Here is a 6039-nt window from a genome sequence, read left to right as displayed (position 1 = left end):
TCCAAAAACAGCAGAACATGTAGGCATACTTTGTTTTATTGTGCTTCACTTTATTGCACTTTGCATTTATTACAAATTAAAGGTTTGTGGCAACCCTGCATTGAACAGTTTGGAAAAATGATGCCATGTTTCCAACAGCATTTGCTCGCTTCATGTCTTTGTATCACATTTTGGTAATTCTCACAACACTTCGAACTTTTTCTTTATTATTACATTTATTATGGTGATCTGTGATCAGTGATCTTTGATGTCACTATGGTAAAAAGATTATGCCTTTCTGAAGGCTCAGATGATGGTTAGCATTTTTTAGCAATGAAGTATTTTTTAAATTAAGATATGTGGGACCCGGCTGGCGTCCCAAGATGGCGGCAGCGGTGGCGCTTGGGAACCCGCGGCACCGTCCCGGCTGCTAAGGCGGGTCCCGCACGGCTGGTGACGGACAGGACAGGCCGAGGACCGGCGAACGGGCGGCCGCCGCCTCTACGCGCCCCGCGGCCGGGGCTAGGCCGTGCCGCGGCGGCGCTGGGGGATGCTCGTGCTGGGCCGGGCCTCTCCCTCCTCAACTTAGGGCGGCTGCGGGCCCGCGCCCCTGGCTCCCAGGCCATGGCGCTGAGGGAGCTCAAAGTGTGTCTGCTGGGGGTGTAGGTAAATCAAGTATTGTGTGGCGGTTCGTGGAAGACAGTTTTGATCCGAACATCAACCCAACAATAGGGGCATCTTTTATGACCAAGACCGTGCAGTACCAGAATGAGCTACATAAATTCCTAATCTGGGATACAGCTGGACAGGAACGATTTCGTGCCTTAGCGCCAATGTACTATCGCGGCTCGGCTGCAGCTATAATTGTTTATGATATCACAAAAGAAGAGACATTTTCAACATTAAAGAATTGGGTAAAAGAGCTTCGACAGCACGGCCCACCCAATACTGTAGTTGCCATTGCAGGAAATAAGTGTGATCTTATCGACGTAAGAGAAGTCATGGAGAGAGATGCTAAGGACTACACCGACTCCATCCATGCAATTTTTGTAGAGACCAGCGCAAAAAACGCGATAAACATAAACGAACTCTTTATAGAAATTAGTCGAAGAATTCCATCCACTGACGCCAACCCGCCTTCCGGTGGAAAGGGCTTCAAACTCCGAAGACAGCCTTCGGAGCCGAAACAGAGCTGCTGCTGACTGAGCCTCGGCCTCCAGGTTCAAGGGTGAAGTAGGTGGTCCTGAAAGTTAGCGGGAGGGGCTGGAGCCCTGTCGCCAGGGTCGCCTCGCCGGTCCTGTATCTTCTGCTGGCAACAAGGATTCACAGGAATTGACCGGTTCTGTTTCCTCTTTGGAGACTGCAGCAATAATATTTCAGTCTGCGGACTTCTCTTCTGTAAAGCGTCTCTGGTGTACAAAGGGACTACATCATAGGCTGTTGACCTTGCTGAGAAGGAGTGTATAATTGTATGGATGGTAGGATTAAATTGTTGAGTAGTTTTGTAATCAAGATTTTATGTAACATTTGTAAAGGGAAAATTAGCACTTTTGTGGTTCTTAAGGGAAGAAAAAGCCCTTGTGGAGATTATCGTTTCCTTGGTTTCCCATTGATACCAATGATACCATTTGGTACCAATGATACCATTTCCTTGGTGTCATTTAGAATGTGGTCAGTTATCATAAATGGAGGGATGGCAGTTATTATTATTTGAAGCCAAAATGGGTTATTTATAAGGGCTGATGGAGATGGTTTCACCCCTGCCGTCTCTAAAGCACTTTCCATTGGGTACATCAGCCCAGGACATGCACAGTAAACTCACAGCAGCAGGTGCATGCCTCACCCTGGTTTTGCATCCTGACCCTGTCACGTGCGTGTCACCAGGCACATTATTGGCACCTTTTTAAGGAAGCTGTCACAATCAAGGTGGTGGTGGTAGAGAAGCTGCCTGGAATAAATTGAACTGCAGATGATTAAACTGACTAGCAGCGGTTTACAAAGAGAAGAAGAGAGAAAGTAAAGAAAGTGGTGTAAATGCTGTCAATTTTTTATTTAACCGAGATATTTTGGTGGGGGAGACAATGATCTGTTGCTTAGCATATGTAAAGTTGTAGTCTATATTTACGAGACCATTGCTTACAGATTATAAATTATGTAAATACATTAACAAATTCTGTGTTTCATTCAACACTCCATTTACTCTTGCACTGTGCCCGCCCATTTCGCAGCCTGTGCACCGGAGGCTCCTTGAAGCACGTGGTGCAAAAGCTTAGAGGGTGTGGCTTGTGATCGGTCAGGATTTCTCTGCCTTCCCTCCCGCCACCCCCGCCCCTCCAAAAAAAAAAAAAAAAAAAAAAAAAAAGATATGTACCTTTTTTTTAGACATAATGCTATGGCATACTCAACAGACTACAGTATAGTGTAAATATAAATTTATATGTGCTGGGAAGCCAAAAATTTATGTGACTTGCTTTATTGATATTGCATTTTTTGCTTTATTGTGGTGGCCTGGAACCAAACTTGCAATATCTCTAAGGTATGCCTGCACATTCTTCTCAAGTTCACATGAAACATTCCCCAAGATAGACCACATTCTGAGCCATAAAATACACCTTAAAAAAATTGAAAAGATTAGAAATCATACAATGTCTGTTCTCAGAGCACCCTGGATTCAAACTAGAAATCTATAGTGGAAAGATAACTAGAAAACCCCCCAATACATGGAGAATAACATCACAGTTCTAAATAATTCAAAGAAAAATTTCAATAAAAGCTCAAAAATATTTTGAACTAAATGAAAACAAAAACACAACTTGTCAAAATTTGTGAGATGCAGTAAAAGCAGTGCTAAAAGGAAATTTATAGCATTGAATGTATATATTAGAACAGATTATCTAAAATCAATAATCTAAATTTCTGCCTTAGGAAACTAGAAAAAGAGCAAATTAAATCCAAAGTAAGAAAAAGAAACAATAAGAAATAGAGTAGGAATCAATGAAATTGAAAGCAGGAAACTGATAGAGAAAAATCAATAAAACCATCATTGTTTGTTGAAAGATCAATAAAATTGATAAGCTTCTAGACAGGCTACTTAAAAGAGAGGACACAAATTACTAATATCAGAAATAAAACAGTGTACATCAGTACAGAACCTGTGGACATTAAAAGGATAATAAAGGAATACTATGAACAATTCTATGCCCACAAATTTGATAACCTAGATGAAATGAATCAATTCCTTGAAAGACACAATCTATCAAAACTCACACAAGAAGAATATCTGAATAGTCCAAGATTAATGACAGAAGATGAATCAATAAGCAATAACCTTCTGAAAGAGAGATCACCAGTTTCAGATGGGTTCACTGTTGAATTTTACCAACCATTTGAGAAAGAAATTATACCAATTTTCTACAATCTCTTTCAGAAGAGAGAAGCAGAGGGAATATCCTTAACTCATTCTATGAGGTCAGCATCACTCTAATACCAAAACCAGGCAAAGACATTACAATAAAATAAAACTACAAATATCTCTCGTGAACACAAATGAAAAAAATCCTTTAAAAAATATTAGCAAATGGAATCTAACAACATGTACAAAGAATCATATATTATGACCAAGTGAGACCTAGTCCAGGTATGCAAGGCTGGTTAAACATTAATGTACCCCATCACATCAATGGGATAAAGAAGAAAAATCACAATATCATATCAAGAGATTCAGAAAAAGCAACTGACAAAATCCTAAAACCTATCCATAGTAAAAACTCCCAGTAAACTGGAATAGAGGGAACTTACTCAACTTGATAAAGAATATCTTTAAAAAACCAACAGGTAACATTATGTAACAGGGAAGAACATTTTGTATTCTATTACAAGTTAATCACAAAAGGGATGTTGCCTATAAGCTTAAATTATACATAATGGCCCACCTCTTCGAACCCTGCCTCCCAGGTAATGAGCATTAAGCTAAAATACCTTTGTTATGCTCACAGGAAATATCCAGGCCCACCTGTGAAGGGACTACAGGGAGGAAGAAATTAACACAACCCCTCCAGAGGCTGATGGGAACCAGGAAGTGTGTGACTTTAGTCCCTTCTCTTTTAGTTGAAGAATTTTCAGGTAAGGCCCTAGCAGTTCCTGGGACCACTTGTCCTGAGGAGCTGCCCTTCAGAGTTCCTCAAAGTGGCACTGGCTGCCCCAGAGCTTGGCAGCTGGAGCAAGGAATCGGCATTTGGGAGCCGACAGGCTCCGTACAGTAAGGTAAGTCACTCTGGTGTGTACAGCCAGAAACTTTATTTCCTCTCTGTTTGGGGCTTTTTCTCTGGAATATGTCAATTTGTTTTGTATTTGAGTGGGGTACCCTGTTAGAGAGAGGAAAGAGTTGTTGGACTTTTACCTGATTTGTGAACCAGTTCATTTATTTCTTTGTATGCTAGCATTTGTGTGTGCTGTTTGTGTTTTGTCTTGAATTTCTATCTTTAAAAATGGGGACTGTTTCAATTATCCCTACAGAAGCTCCTCTGAGGTGCATTTCTGGATAAGGAATCCGATTACAGCTATGAACCCATGGGTGAGAGGATGGTATTTTATTGTAACAGTGTGTGGCCACAGTACCTGTTAGGATCTCCAAAGGGGGTTTAGGCAGGGTTACACTGGGACCCTGTGCACCACGTACTGCTACCCCTGCTGTGTTAATTATGTCACTTATGATCTCCTGTGTCGTTGGTATATGTAAAACTCCAAGAGCAAACTTGAGGGTTTATTTATGATTTTCTGTTTGTTCTTTGAGTTCTTTGTTTCATTTTGTGTGGTTACTGTTTCTCCATTTACAGCCAAATCAGTTCTGTGACACTTAAAACATTTGTGTATGTCAAAAGGAGGAAAGGAACTGGAAGAAAGTTGTCTGTTCTTGTCCAAGGGTGGGACATTCCAAGGAAGAAGAGAAAGGTTCCACTTGGTTCCTAAAATCACCAAAAGCTTCAGATAGAAAGAGAAGTATTTTCTCCATAAATATTAGTAAAAAGTGTTTAGTCATCTAGACAGGTGACCTTGATTTGTCCCATCTGCTAGAAACTCAATTTGAATCCAAACTCTTTTGTAACTGATGGGTTTTACATTGTTGTACTTGATTCATGGCTAACATTTTGGAATGAGAACTATGAGGTCCCTGTGTTTGTGTGTTTGTACATGTGTTACAGATGTGTGGTACTGCCAAAATTAATCTGAAAAAGAGCTCTGTTTAATTGGCTTAAAGGAAATTAAGTGCTTATATAAATACTCAAATATAAAAGAAACTGGCTAGAAAGAGTTTCAGGTTCACGTGATTTGGGAAATATTCAGTATTGAATTAATATCTGGTGTTAAAGTTAGCTTAAGCTTGTTGGTTTGATACAGGTATGTCTTTAGAGTCATCAACATTAAGTATACTACTTTGAAAAAAACAAATTTCTTTATTTTTGGCTGCACTGGGTCTTCATTGTTGGGTCTTTGTTGCTGCGCGTGGGCTTTCTCTAGTTGTGGCGAGAGGGGGCTTCTCTTCGTTTTCGTGTGAGGGCTTCTCATTGTGGTGGCGTGTCTTTGTTGTGGAGCACGGGCTCTAGGCACGCGGGCTTCAGTAACTGTGGCACGTGGGCTCAGTAGTTGTGGCTCGCAGGCTCTAGGGCGCAGGCTGTGTAGTTGTGGCGCATGGGCTTAGTTGCTTCGCGGCATGTGGGATCTTCCCAGACCAGGGCTGGAACCCGTGTCCCCTGCATTGGCAGGTGGATTCTTAACCACTGCACCACCAGGGAAGTCCAAGTATACTACTTTTATTGTACCTAGGTTTACTAAAATAAGATCTTATTATTCCTGTCACAAAGTTTGTGAACAAGAAAAAGAACAATGTGACAAAGCTTTTAAATAAATAAAATACAGGTAAATGTAGTAGAGGTAAATGAAGAGTTTTGGGTAAACTCTATGGGAATAATGTTCTGGGAATGTCTATCTAGAATAGTCTCTCCAAAACTTAGTTTCAAGTTCTAAGATAAGACTGAACTTAATGAAGAAAACAAAGTTTAA

At 40.8% G+C, this 6039-nt stretch overlaps 1 pseudogene; it reads left to right on the top strand.

The window, feature by feature from the left end:
• The first annotated feature begins 603 nt into the window (after positions 1-603).
• LOC103086687 (ras-related protein Rab-22A pseudogene) lies at positions 604-1181 on the top strand (annotated as a pseudogene).
• Positions 1182-6039: the final 4858 nt, after the last annotated feature.

This window comes from Lipotes vexillifer, unplaced genomic scaffold (assembly GCF_000442215.2).
Source record: "Lipotes vexillifer unplaced genomic scaffold, Lipotes_vexillifer_v1.1 scaffold971, whole genome shotgun sequence".
Taxonomy (NCBI): Eukaryota; Metazoa; Chordata; class Mammalia; order Artiodactyla; family Lipotidae; genus Lipotes; species Lipotes vexillifer.
Note: the sequence above shows the minus strand (reverse complement) of the source record. Positions and strands in the feature narration are given on the sequence as shown.